At 46.1% G+C, this 12,965-nt stretch overlaps 2 pseudogenes; one reads left to right on the top strand and one right to left on the bottom strand.

The window, feature by feature from the left end:
- Nucleotides 1-6,720: 6,720 nt before the first annotated feature.
- Nucleotides 6,721-6,856, bottom strand: LOC148667077 (U1 spliceosomal RNA; annotated as a pseudogene).
- Nucleotides 6,857-8,703: 1,847 nt separating this feature from the next.
- LOC148667078 (5S ribosomal RNA) lies at nucleotides 8,704-8,822 on the top strand (annotated as a pseudogene).
- The last annotated feature ends 4,143 nt before the right edge of the window (nucleotides 8,823-12,965 follow it).

Below are 12,965 nucleotides of genomic sequence, written 5' to 3' on the forward strand. Positions count from 1 at the left end.
CAGTGGGTAATAACACTGATTAGCGATTTGGTAACCGAACGATATATATTGACATATATTCTCTGTTGTGTATCTCTTTGTGTTTGCATCTCTTCGAGATTATATACCTTGTATATTGATAACCCTCACAGTAAGGTCTGCCGCTCGTATCCAGGCAGACTAGTATATGTTTGGTGCACAATTTATATGAATAAATGTATCTCGTGTATTGAACCCGTGTGTGTGCGTTATTAGTTGTTCTGACGATTGATTTTCTAAAAGCTACAACGAACAACCTCGTGATTACTGCTACAGTTAATAATTGTCTCAGTAAACCCATCAAACCTCTACAACCACGATACACCACCATAAACGATATTAATTTAGGAACATAAACATATAGTGTAAACTGTATATGGCTGGTATTGGTAGTTTAAAGAAAAAATACACACCAGTTTTCCACTTTCTTCCTAAACATTTTAAGCATCAAAGTCTTACATGTAGTAAGATTTTACCACGTTTTGGAAACGTTTTTACATGCTCCTTCTGACCATCTTAAGTTTATATACTTTGTGAAAAGTCATAATATATTAACATTTTCTGTGAATGCGCTCGTTATTGGAGTAAACAAAAGCATACTTTTAGAATTTGATTAATAGGGAATATAATATGGAATCACGTACCTAAAGAAATTAATAACGATATAATTATTTTTATGTACTGTAGCTCAAATAGTAGTATAATACACTTTCTATGGATACATGTGCTTCTACGCAACGCAGAAACACATCCACAAGTAACATTACCTAGCTAAGAGAGGACATTGGCTAGCCAATATGATAAATACAGTGGAAAAAAGCAATTGGGAAAAGAAGACCTGCTGATCTGTTATACATACCAGGAAGAGAACAGAATATGATTTTTTTCTGTTCGAAACGTGTGTTGTCTTTATGAAATTCATGTATTTTAAACGTTTAATTAAGAAGAAAAAAACTTACAGAAAGATACTAAGCTGATCACGAGATAGAAAGATCACCCGTTTTTCGCGCATAAAAAGTGGCTATTAACTGGGTGAACTGTTATTAACTGGAGTCAACTGGGTGAAAACACATAATATAAAATAAGATACAATCTACAGACATTAAATCCGGTGTCATGGAAATATAACTATCAAGGAAGCCACAAGAGAGAGTTCTCACCTGAGTAAGGTCTTTATTTCAATATTGCAATATTGGGAGCCCTGCTGCCACTTCGCAAAGTGCAACCAGAGACTCAATTTGTTACAAGCAGTACAGGGTTTTTATAAGACATTGCGCTGTAAAAAAGCTCAGCGCTTTGTCCCTTCTAAAACTTCCCCTTTCCCTAAGACAAAACAGATTACATCATAGAGCGGGAGAAGAAGCACTAGATTTGTTATTCAAAGCTTATCAGTTACTTTTACCTAATTCTAACGACCCAGACAGCATATATTGTTTTGGTACATTGTCTTCTAAAGTAACCTAAACAGTGTACTTTGTTGACGCACTGTTTTCTAAAATTCTGCACCTACTGTAGCACAGCAATTACATCCTTGAAATATATTATCTAAAAGCACCAATATATTTTTTTACAAAGCTCTCTACATTTAAAGAATCAATTTACTTATTAGATTTACACTTCAATTCCCTCCTTTTTATTCTTGAAAATGATTAAAAGTTAGATTCTTCATATGGACTCCCAGGAGGCTCCCATACTTCGGATTCTTGCGTTCTTATCAGAACATACTGATGCGCAAACATATTCATTACCATATTTCAAAGCATTGGAATAATATATGTCGTACAGCAACACAAAAACAGGAAGACAAGTATCACAGCTACTATAATCGGTGTTAGTAACTTAAAGAAAAACATTCCCCCTGGCCCAAACAGTGATTCTAACCAGGAGAGAAATGGGTGAGGCTGTAGAATGAGGCATTAAAACATATACATAACAAGATGCATTAAATTTCTTTAACTTTACAGTATGATTTATAAGTTTATACCACAAATTACTCATATCCCCCTCATTATCAGTTTCATTCAGCCAGTTTGTATACAAAAAGGCTTCACATTTAGATTCTTCCTCTTTCTGGGTGGTGACAGGCTTCCACATAAAAAGGAAAAAGGCTTGGCACATCAGTACCAAGCATGTGATCCCCATCTATCCCTGTGGAGACATCACTCCTGCACTTTGCTCAGTTCGTTTGTGACCTTTTTACAGTGGGAAGCATGAATCCAGGGCACCCTTTCCGTGACTTTCACAGCAGTCGCAGTGGTCAGCAGCCTTGGTACAGCCCCCTCCACCATTTGACTCACACCCAGGTGTCCGACAGAGTGCATTAGTCGAGCTACAAAGGGCATTAGGCTGTGAGGGCATGCAGAGCGTCCAGTGTGCTGGCAGCACCACACTCTTTTCTAACCATGTCCTTTTCTCTGCTTTAGAGGCCTCAGCCTGAATATCCTGTAGCTGTCCCCTTTTCACCAACAGAGGTCTCACGGGGGTCTCAGACTCCTGTTCTACCAGGACTGTGCACCTGACAGCTACATCTGCAAAGTTGTTCCCTCGAGTTACTGGAAACATTTCTTTATTATGTGATTTACACTTTACCACAGCTACTTCAGTCAGTAGCTGCAAAGCTTCTAACAGTTCAGAGACAAACCCAGCATTCTTGACTGGAGTCCCTGCCATGTTGGGGAAATCCCTATTCCTTCACTGCCATCCAAAATTGTGGCATACACCAAATGTATATATACAGTCTATATAAATTGCTACAATTTTCCATTTAGCATATTTACAAGTTTCAATTAAATCTTTTCATTCGGTCTGCTAGTTCTACACCAGATTATCCACAGTTTATACAGCCAGGCAGGTAGCCTGCACAACACATAAACACGGCCCCTTGGCCACCGCATCAAGGGGTCCTGAATAATAATAACCCACCATGCTCCTGCACCAGCACAACGGCTCACAACCCATTTCTTTCACTTACAGACAGATTACATACAGATGATCCGTCTGAGGGAATACAGTCCAGGGCCAGTGTCTGCAAGAAAGCTTGTTTTAAAACATCAAAAACGGTTTCTGCTGCAGGGGTCAAGGCAATTTTGTCTTTAGACTGCACTACCCCCCTTAAACCAATACGTCACTAGACAAGCTCGTTCTGAGAAGGCATTCACCCTGGCTTTATCATGTAGTTGGTTTTATACTCTTTTTTTTCCTCTTTAGATCCAATACTTGGAGTAGCCCGGCCTTATGGATTCCCTCATTAGGTAAAACAATCACAATATCACATAACTCTATTGAGATAGTTCACATAAATTCTATTTCATACAGTAATTCCTTGTAAATGCTGCAGGGCATCCCAGCTCAATAGGTCTGGGGTGTCCCCCACCCACATCAGTAGTTGAAACTGTACATCTTTTCCCAAGCATACTGTGACAGCTTGTATCTGCTTTAAACGCAACCCTTGCCCCCCTTCTCCTGTAGCCTCCTGTTACCCGTTAGAAAACTTTATATCACATCTTTATGCAGTTATAGTCTAAAAACAGGACAGCTGTGCTCCAGTTACTGCACACTGTAAGATTATTTCACTTTTATTTAAATCCTGAGATAAACTTATGAAGGCTACAAAGGGGCTTACTAGATAAAATCTATTAGTTCACACACGGCTCTCGTTTCAGCTTCTGACATGTTCTTTAATTGTGAAATCAAGCCTCTTTCTTACAATTTCTCCAAAAAACACCCTTTGTTTTAGTAACTGCACACCAGCTTATTAGTAGTTTTGTCTGTGGGGTCTTGCCCCCCTTTCCCCCAGGGCTAGTTAACTCACCCCCCATCTGGATATGCCCAATCAGGAGATTTATCCCAGTCCTCATTATTTTCTTGAAGGGGTCTTATATCTTGGTATAGTAAAGTCGCACAATAATTGTGACAAACTGGCAGCTCCTTTCTCTCCTCCTTGGGAGTCTTTTTACCTCCCATTTGCAGCGCTCGCACTTCTGCATGCATGCTTCACGAGTTATTAAATCAAATCTGTCTCCGCTCTCCATAATATCAGGAAAGCACAGTTGTACATTCTTGGCAACATCAGGTTTTAACCCACTCAAGTAAATTTGTTTTATTACTGTGGAAGTATCTTCATTCACTTCCTTTTCATCAGCTAACCCCAAGAATACTATCCATAAAGTTATAAACCTTTCTGTAAAATCTAAAACATCCTCACTTTCCTTTGCTAACATGCTGTTACTTTTTTCCAATCAGTTTTCGGTGGGAATGCTCTTTCAAAAATCTCCACACTAATTCCCACCCTTCTCCCTGATTCTCTCTTAAGGCGTTCTATTTCTTCTTTTGCTTTTTCTTTTTCTACATATATAACTTCGTTTCATTCAGCCATTGCTTTTAGCTTTTCCGTCAGGGATTTTTGTGTCTTATCTATGATATTCTGTTGAATTCTCAAATATTCCTCTAAAATAAAACCCTTATCTGTTTATTTTTATCCCAATGTTCATACACTTTTCTACATTCCTGTTCAGCCGAAATTCCGTCTGACAGTCCATATTTCTTTGCATTAATCTAATTTGTTTTCCTTCACACCAAACCATTTTCACGTCTCCCACGCGCCCCGCGGAATACCCCAGTCGAGACAAACTGACGAACTATCACAATACAGGAACACGGACCAGGTTCCAGATCCTGGCTTTAAACACACAGTTACCATTTTCGGCTCTTCTGCGAGTACAGTTCTAGTTACTTTAGCTTCAGAAAAACCCTGAACCCACCACAGCAACATGGAGAGGACAAGCGACTTTTTAGAAAAGAGGAGTCCTTACTTCTTTTTAGAAGCGGCCGCCTAACTTTTCCTCTCCATGTCCATGTGGTTTAATTTAGATGGATACTTCTTCATCATTTGCATCATGTATCCACCAATCTGCCTCCTCCTTTTTAGAGGACGTTGTAAACCTTTAGGAACATTATGATCTAGCAACAAGGTTATGTCACTGTAATTAGGCTTAAGACAATCAAGAACAAGGCTTATCTTTCTTTTAAATTCTTTACGATCATCAGGCAATTTAGGAAAAGACTTGACTAATGCAAATAATTCACTAGGAGACCAAGGTCAATGTATATATGCTGGAGTTCCTTCTGGACCTGTAAAAGTGCACATTGGCATTTCACGAACAAGTAAAAAGGCTTTGGCTCCGGACCACTTTCTAATTTTGGTGGAGACTTTTTCTTTTTAGTACGCATGGCCATGACTTTAGCTGCAGCTTGCTGTTCTTTAGTTTCAAGACTAGTCTTTTTTGAAGCTTCCCATCATTTCTGTGATTCCTCTTTCCCAGTTTTCCAATTCACTTTCTTTCCTTTCTTCTCATTCTCTTCTAAGTTTTCCCTTAACATTTCTATTTTATCCCTGTCATCTCATCTTCAGGAAACTTCTTTTCCTAATTCCACTTTCCCCTGTCCATTCTGACCACTTACAAAGATCCTTCATAGTTATGGGCCCCTAATTATCATATATAAATTATGTGCAAGTTCCCTTACACCTATTACCAGTTCATGAACATAAACATTTTTTTATTCTGCTGGGACTCTAACCCAGACTATAATCGTTTACACCTATTCCTGCTTCTCTGAATTTGTCGTACATGTACTTTTGCTGGACTGCTCGGTCCCATTTTCGTCTTTGAATTTTCATTCCCCATTTTTACCAATCGGTGCCTTACTTAGAACCATATCACATTAACTACTCCGCAGAGCAAAACCTACACGTCTGTGTTAAGATAAGTTCTTTATATGTGTCCCAGGCTGATCAAACCCGCGTGAGAACACCCTCACCAGCCTCCCATTTCTCTGCAACAAAAAGATCACTTACTGATGTCAGACTGCTGTGAATTCTCCAGATGCGTCTCTCGAAGGATAAAAAGTTTATCCCCCGAGGTTCGTCCAATTTGCTAAAATTGTCCGGGTCCGGATGAAGTTTCAGAAGCCGTCCGCGCTCAGGTTTGTGATCCTGTACAACCCCCCAAATTGTCATGGAAATATAACTATCAAGGAAGCCACAAGAGAGAGTTCTCACCTGAGTAAGGTCTTTATTTCAATTTTGCAATATTGGGAGCCCTGTTGCCACTCTGCAAAGTACATCAGAGACTCAACTCATTACAAGCAGCACAGGATTTTTATAAGATGTTGCAGTGTAAGGGAAAGTTCAGCATTTTGTCATTTCTAATACTTCCCCTTTCCTTAGACAAAAACAGATTACATCACAAAAACGAAAAAAAAGAAGCACCAATATATTTTTTGCAAAGCTTATCAGTTACCTTCGGCTGATCTAATGACCCAGACAATACATACTGTTTTGATACACTGTCTTCGAAAAGTAACCTAGACAGTGCATACTTTGTTGACGTACTGTCTTCTAAAAATCTGCGCGTAGCACAGCAGTTACATTCTTGTTATATATTTTCCTAAAGCTCTCTACATTTTAAGAATCAATTTACTTATTTGATTTCTATTTCAATTTCCTCCTTTTTATTCTTAAAATGTTTAAAGTTAGATACTTCATATGGATTCCCAGGAGGCTCCCATACTTTGGATGCTTCGGAAATTAGATTTTCATTTCAATGGATATTTAACACTTCCAAGAAAAGTGATCTATAACCTCATCTCTAGAGATGTTTTGTTGCTATGGCATGTGTGTGACTCATACATATAAAAAAAGCTGTTTGTAAAACGAATATCGAAGCTGCCTCTACATCTGCAAATTCGCAGGGGTCAGCACAGCCGGAGTGTAATGGTCGAGCCTCACCCTGGGTGAACCTCCTTCTTGATCAAGGTATCTCCCCCACCAGGTAAGTATGAGTTGTACAAGCCCCTGCAGGCCCGCACCCACAGCACAAATCTCGCAGCCTAGCAGGAGCTGGCTCCTTTGCCCTGCATGCCACCGCCTCCTGCTGTGCCCACCCTTCCGCACACTCACACGCCAGACTAACACTCAAAAAGTGTGGGCAAAACGAGAAAACGAGCGTGCCGTTTCCTACACATCTGCAGTCGCCATTGAGCATTCGCAGCATGTCCCGGGACGCAATTCGGCCTCATTTGCATAACACCAGAACGGCAGATCACTACACAAGCTCGCAACGTGCGCCTGCCACACACCGATCAAACACCGGAGTGTAGTGTGCTCTCTGAAGGCACCAGTTCTGTAGGGTTTGGGCATTTATGGGGACAATTATTAATTGTAGCCGTAAATCACAAAATGATTCTTTTGATGGCTTTAGAATCCAACCATGCGATATAACTCAAACAACGCACACACACACAGGTACTAATACACGAGGATACATTTATTTATACATAGAATATGCATGTAAACCTAACAGATCTTATCAAGAGGGTTATCAGAATACAAAAGATATATATTCAAACAGTTACGAAGTGTTACATATATCAAGAGGACATACGTTCAGTATATCATTCATTTAGACTGTTTCGTAATTGAACTTGGTTACAACTTCTACATTAGATACTCAAAACAAGTACATAACTCTTAGGAATTAAATTGATATCAACTTGGGGTTGGGATAACAATTGAATTCTCGAGCTGTAATGCATTGAAGTTGAATACTCATCCAATCTCTAGGGATTCAGATCTCCTGCAGGCTCTCTGGCTCCGTGCCAGGCTGTGCTGTGCAGCTTGCGACGGTGCGCTGCTGATGCTCACTGACCGGCTAGTTAGTGTTGGCTTTAACTAGCAAAGTTTGTGCACAGGAGAAAAGATGACTGTGGGTCCCAGCAGGTTAGGAAGAAGACCGGTTCATTCCTGATGAAGCGCTAGTTCTGAATAGTGATTCAGCTGTCCACAGTTCCGACCTGTTCATGAGGCTTTCTGCTGATGCTAACCTCAGGTGGATCCTCTGGTTACTCTCTGGCAACCTCCGCTCTCGACTCTTAGAACAAAGGAAAGTTTTGGCACTCAGACACACTGGCCGTTCCGTGGTTGTCAGGGCTGAGTCTCAGGATGGTCAGGAGGTGCGCTGCAAGAATGTCCTGCCCTTGGGAGCCTTCTGCTCCTGGGCCGTCCTGCCCTGGAATACTCCTTTGAATTCCCTTTAGAAAAGTCCACGAAATAGTCTCTCAGGCCCTCTGTGTTGCCTGTTTTTACCTGGAGGAACTTCAGCTCATTCATTGGCTGAAAGTTCCATGGGCATCAGAGTCCCACGTGAGTTACTCGGCCCTACCAGTCCCTGATTGGTTAATCAAGGTGAGATATGAGTCACTTACTCCTGACACTTAGGAATGCAGTCCAGATGTCCATCTGGCACACCCTAGACAGATAGGTGTCAATGGATGACCATTGATCATGATAGCCAGGCTTAGCTAAGTGCATCCCCATTTGGGAGCTGTCCCTTAACAAAAGAAAACATCTTTAAATCAGCCTGCATGAATAGTTTCTCTGTGGGTGCACCACAGAGATGAACAGAGAGATGGAGCCTCAGTTGGAAAAGCACAGCAACACTTAATTCTGTCTTATTAACAAGCATTGCCGCTACAAGTGAAAGACTGAAGTGAAATAGAGTGGGGACGAAGGCAGTGAAGAGAGAGAACATGGGAAGAAGAGAAAAACGCAAGGGAAAAAAGCAGCGTCGTAAAAGAGGTGACGGAGCTGTCCTCTCTATAAGAAAGGTGCCATTGAAACCTGCTCTCACTTATGGCCACACCCCCTTGAGCACGCTTGATCTTTTCTGATCTCGGAAGCTAAACAGGGATGGGCCTGGTTAGTACTTGGATGAGAGACTGCCTGGGAATACCAGGTGCTGTAAGCTTTTAAGCGCAGGAGGCGCCCTATCCCCGCTCGCTCGCTCATTCCCCTGTTCACACGTGCAGTGCGGCTTTTCTGTCTGTTTATTTGTCAGCTTTGGCGAGACACGGGTGCTTGTGTATTAGTGTGAGCGTTTTTTATTCTGATCATGCACAGTTTTACAAGTCCGCAAAGGAACGAGGAAAGGTTTATCGCCAGCTGAAAAGAGACACAGCGCTTCGGCTGTGGAGACTTGTTCGGCTGGCGTTCTGGGAGTCGCGTTTTTCAGAATTGTATTGAGATCGTTTTCCACAGAGCTCAGATGTCAAAGCACAGTAGCAGCTCTCCACAGCGATCCTCTATAGCGCCCTTTCTCCCGCAGCTCCGTCCTCATTCGAAGGAAGCAAGAGTGAAAGGCTGAAGTGAAATAGAGCGGGGACTAAGGCAGTGAAGAAAGAGAACGTGGGAAGAAGAGAAAAACGCAAGGGAAAAAAAGCAGCGTTGTAAAAGAGGTGACGGAGCTGTCCTCTCTATAAGAAGGGTGCCATTGAGCCTTGCTCTCGCTTACGGCCACACCCCCTTGAGCAGGACCTCTGATGTCACAGGGGGCGTGGTCAGCGTGAGAGCAGGAAGAAGGAGAGGAATAGAGGATTTGTTTGTCTCAAGTAAGACTTTGTTTTTTGTGAATTTTTGTGTTTTTTTGGTGTTTTTGGTTGATTTTGAAGCCCTCCCCTTCAGCCTAGCTCTGTTTGGGGAGGGGAGAGGCTTTTGGTTTTTTGTTGTTGCTTTTTTGTTGCTTTCTGAGTCCTGTTTGTGTTTTAATGGTAGGAAAAATCATGGAGGCAGAGAATGTTATTGTAGTGGAGGAGGAGAGTGGTGTAAGAAAGAGAAGGATGAGGAATTCAGACCGACCCCCCTGGCGGGTTTTTGCAAGGGCGCATAATGTTGTGGTGGATGTGAGCGGGTGCTATTATCGCAGCGGTGCACGGCGTCTGTGGGGAGGGCTCTCTTTTTGCCTGCCGCCCCCGGACGCCAAAAGAGTTTGAACTGACTCTGGACTCAAAAGATCATGGGGACTCAAAAGATCATGGACGCAGTGGACGCAGTGGCTGTGGGGCTGGATGTACAGGGCACACCCTGCTACTGCCGCTGGCTGGAGCGGAAGGAGGTAGTGGTTTCCTTCCTCCACCTCCCGGCATATATCTCAGACGAGACTATCAAGGAGAAGCTGAGTAGCTGGGGGGTGAGAGTGATTTTGGACATCAGGATGCGCCACTACCCTGGTACCACCATTGCTGATGGCACGAGGTTTGTTCGGATTCGCTTTCCCGAGCATGCAGCCTTGTTGCCATACAGCACCCGCTTCGCCACGGCAGAGGGGGACCAGTACTTTAGGGTCCTCCACGACCAGCAGCAAAGGGTGTGTCATGTCTGCCTGGACTCGGGGCACATCGCCAAGGACTGCCCTGAGTTCCTCTGCTATGAGTGCAGACAGCCCGGCCACCGCGCCAGGAACCGCACCGCTGACTGCCTCCACGCGCTCATGAGCTGCAACTGCGAGCTGGAGTCGGAAGATCCAGCCGCGGCAGGAGCAGCTGCCTGCAACGCCGAGGGGGTTGAAGATGGACTACAAGTGGCCGCTGCAGCTGAGCATGGAGAGTTGCCAGCAGCGGCGCCCCAGGACCCTAGTGAGCCAGCAACGCCCCAGCCGGTGATGGGGGAGAGGCAGAGGAGGCCCCTCCAATCCTGGGTACAGCGCAGCAGAAAGGAGCCGGGGACCAGCCAGCATCTCCACCAGCGGGGGCGCCCCGTTACCCTAACAAACCTAACAAACCTGAAGAAGGAATGGAGGATGGGTGTCTTGAGATGGATGGGGCAGGGACGGAGAAGGGGGAATTACAGAGCATGGAGATGGAGATGGAGGGGGAAGGGGAGGTGGTGGAGATGGATGGGGTGGAGAGGGAGGACAGGGAGGAGGGGGAGGGGAGTGGGCGAGCCGGGGTACAACCGCCTGGGCCCTCGAAGGCCGGGATCCAGTGGCACCACGTCAGGCCTCAGCCCAACCTCAATCCCAGTTTAAGAGTTGTCCGCAGACCCATCCCTGATGTGTCTGCGGTGGCGGAGACAGGAGGTGGGGAGGAAGCAGCAAGTGTTGGCAATGAGAATGTGGCAGAAAGGGCGGGGAAACTGTTGTGCGGGCTGGAGAATTAACTTCACTCTTTCCCGGCCATATACGTGATGGCATCTTTCGCCTCTTTAAATGCCAACGGGCTGAGGGACAGAGCGAAGCTGGGGGCAGTGTTAGCTCTGCTGAGGCGGACGGATGTTGTCTGCCTCCAGGAGACCTTCTGGGACGAGGAGTGTGTCCCGAAGGTGCGAGCACAGTGGGACTGGGAGCTGTTTTACAGCAATGCCTCCGGCCTGTGCAGGAGGGGGGTGGCCGTGCTGGTGAGGAGGGGAGTGTACGAGAGCGTAAGGCTCCTGCACCGCGACACGGACGGCCGGCTCCTGCAGGTCTGTCTCGGGTTTCTGGGACAGTCCGTGCTGCTGAGCAACATCTACGCCCCCAATGGGGAAGCTGAGCGGCTCGCCTTCTTCAAGCAGCCAGGGCTGGTCGTCGGAGATTTTAACTGTGCACTGAGTGCGCTCGATGTCGCGGTTGGGATGATCTTTAAGAGCAGCGCTGCTCGCAGCTTCCTGGAGCGCAGTGCGGAGGCTCACGGGTTCGTGGATGCGTGGTGTCAGGCTTATGGTGCGCGGAAGGACTTTTTTCGGCGGCAGGTCGTTGAAGGTGTCTTGAGACAGAGCCGGATCGACCTGTTGCTGGGGCACATGAGTCTCTTCCCGTGCCTGAGCCGGATGCGCTATGTGTTCACGACCCTGAGCGACCATGCTGTGCTTCACTTCTCTGTAGCAGGGGCAGAGGAGGACCGGGGCCCCAGCCCCTGGTGCTTTAATAACGCGCTCCTGGGGGAGGCTTCATTCTGTCAGGGCATAGAAGACCTAATCCGGCAGCAGCTGCAGTGTCCCCTGTATAGGTCAGAAAAGCTGGTCAGGTGGGATAATCTCAAGTACGGCATCAAAGAGTTCAGTATCTTGTATGGCCTGTCCCAGGGGCGGGAGAAGGCCAGGCGGGAGAGAGAGCTTCGGGCTCGGATCGCCTCAGAGCTCGGGCTCCTGGCAGATCACGGCGGGGGCTGCGAGCTCTTGCTGGAGCTGAGGGGTGAGCTGCAAGCCCTGGAGGAGGAGAAGTGGAGAGGAGCCAGGGTGCGCAGCAGAGCCCAGTATCTTGCCAAGGCGAGAAGAGCACGAGGTTCTTCTTCGGCCTGGAGCAGGAGAGGCAGCGCAGCTCCTTCATCGAGGAGCTGGTGGGAGAGGACGGTGTGCGGCTCTCTGCCCCCGAAGCCGTTAGGAATGAGGTGTTTTCTTTTTATAGCGCCTTGTTCTGGTCCGAAGAGGTGGGTGAGTACCCGCCTGTCACAGAGCGATCGTGAGCTCTGTGACAGTGCGCTGAGCTTGGAGGAAGTGCTTGAAGCACTTCGGGGCTCGTCTCCTAACAAGAGCCCTGGGTGGGACGGGCTCTCCTCCAAGCTCTACAGACACTTTCAGCAGTCCCTGGGGCCCCTCCTTCTGGAGGTGTTCCAGGAGATTGCCAGGACCAGCGCTCTGACCCCATCTATGAGAAGGGGGGTGATCTCCCTTGTCTACAAAAAGCAGGGGGATCCCTCCCTTTTGAAAAACTTTCGTCCGATCAGCCTGTTGAACACGGACTATAAGATACTAACTCGTGTTCAGGCTCGGGAAGGTTCTGCCCAGGATCCTGTCGCCTTCGCAGACCTACTGCGTCAAGTGGAGAGACATCGCGGACACGGTGTGCTCCATCAGAGATGTTGTGGACCTTATGCGGGAGCAGCCGAGGGGTGGATACGTCCTGAAACTGGACCAGGAGAAGGCCTTCGACAGGGTGGAGCATTCCTTCCTGTTTGAGGTCTTGAAGAGCTTGGGCTTCGGCGAGGCCTTCATCTCCTGGGTGAGGCTCGTGTACAAGGGGATCGTGAGCTGTGTCAAGGTGAATGGTTCCCTCACGAGCTTCTTTCCAGTGACCTTGCCTGGGGGCACCTCCACCTCGTTGATCTACCAATATGCTGACGACACCAGACTGACGTTG

Source organism: Lepisosteus platostomus, chromosome 5 (assembly GCF_059453375.1).
Source record: "Lepisosteus platostomus isolate fLepPlt1 chromosome 5, fLepPlt1.hap1, whole genome shotgun sequence".
In the NCBI taxonomy this organism is placed as follows: domain Eukaryota; kingdom Metazoa; phylum Chordata; class Actinopteri; order Semionotiformes; family Lepisosteidae; genus Lepisosteus; species Lepisosteus platostomus.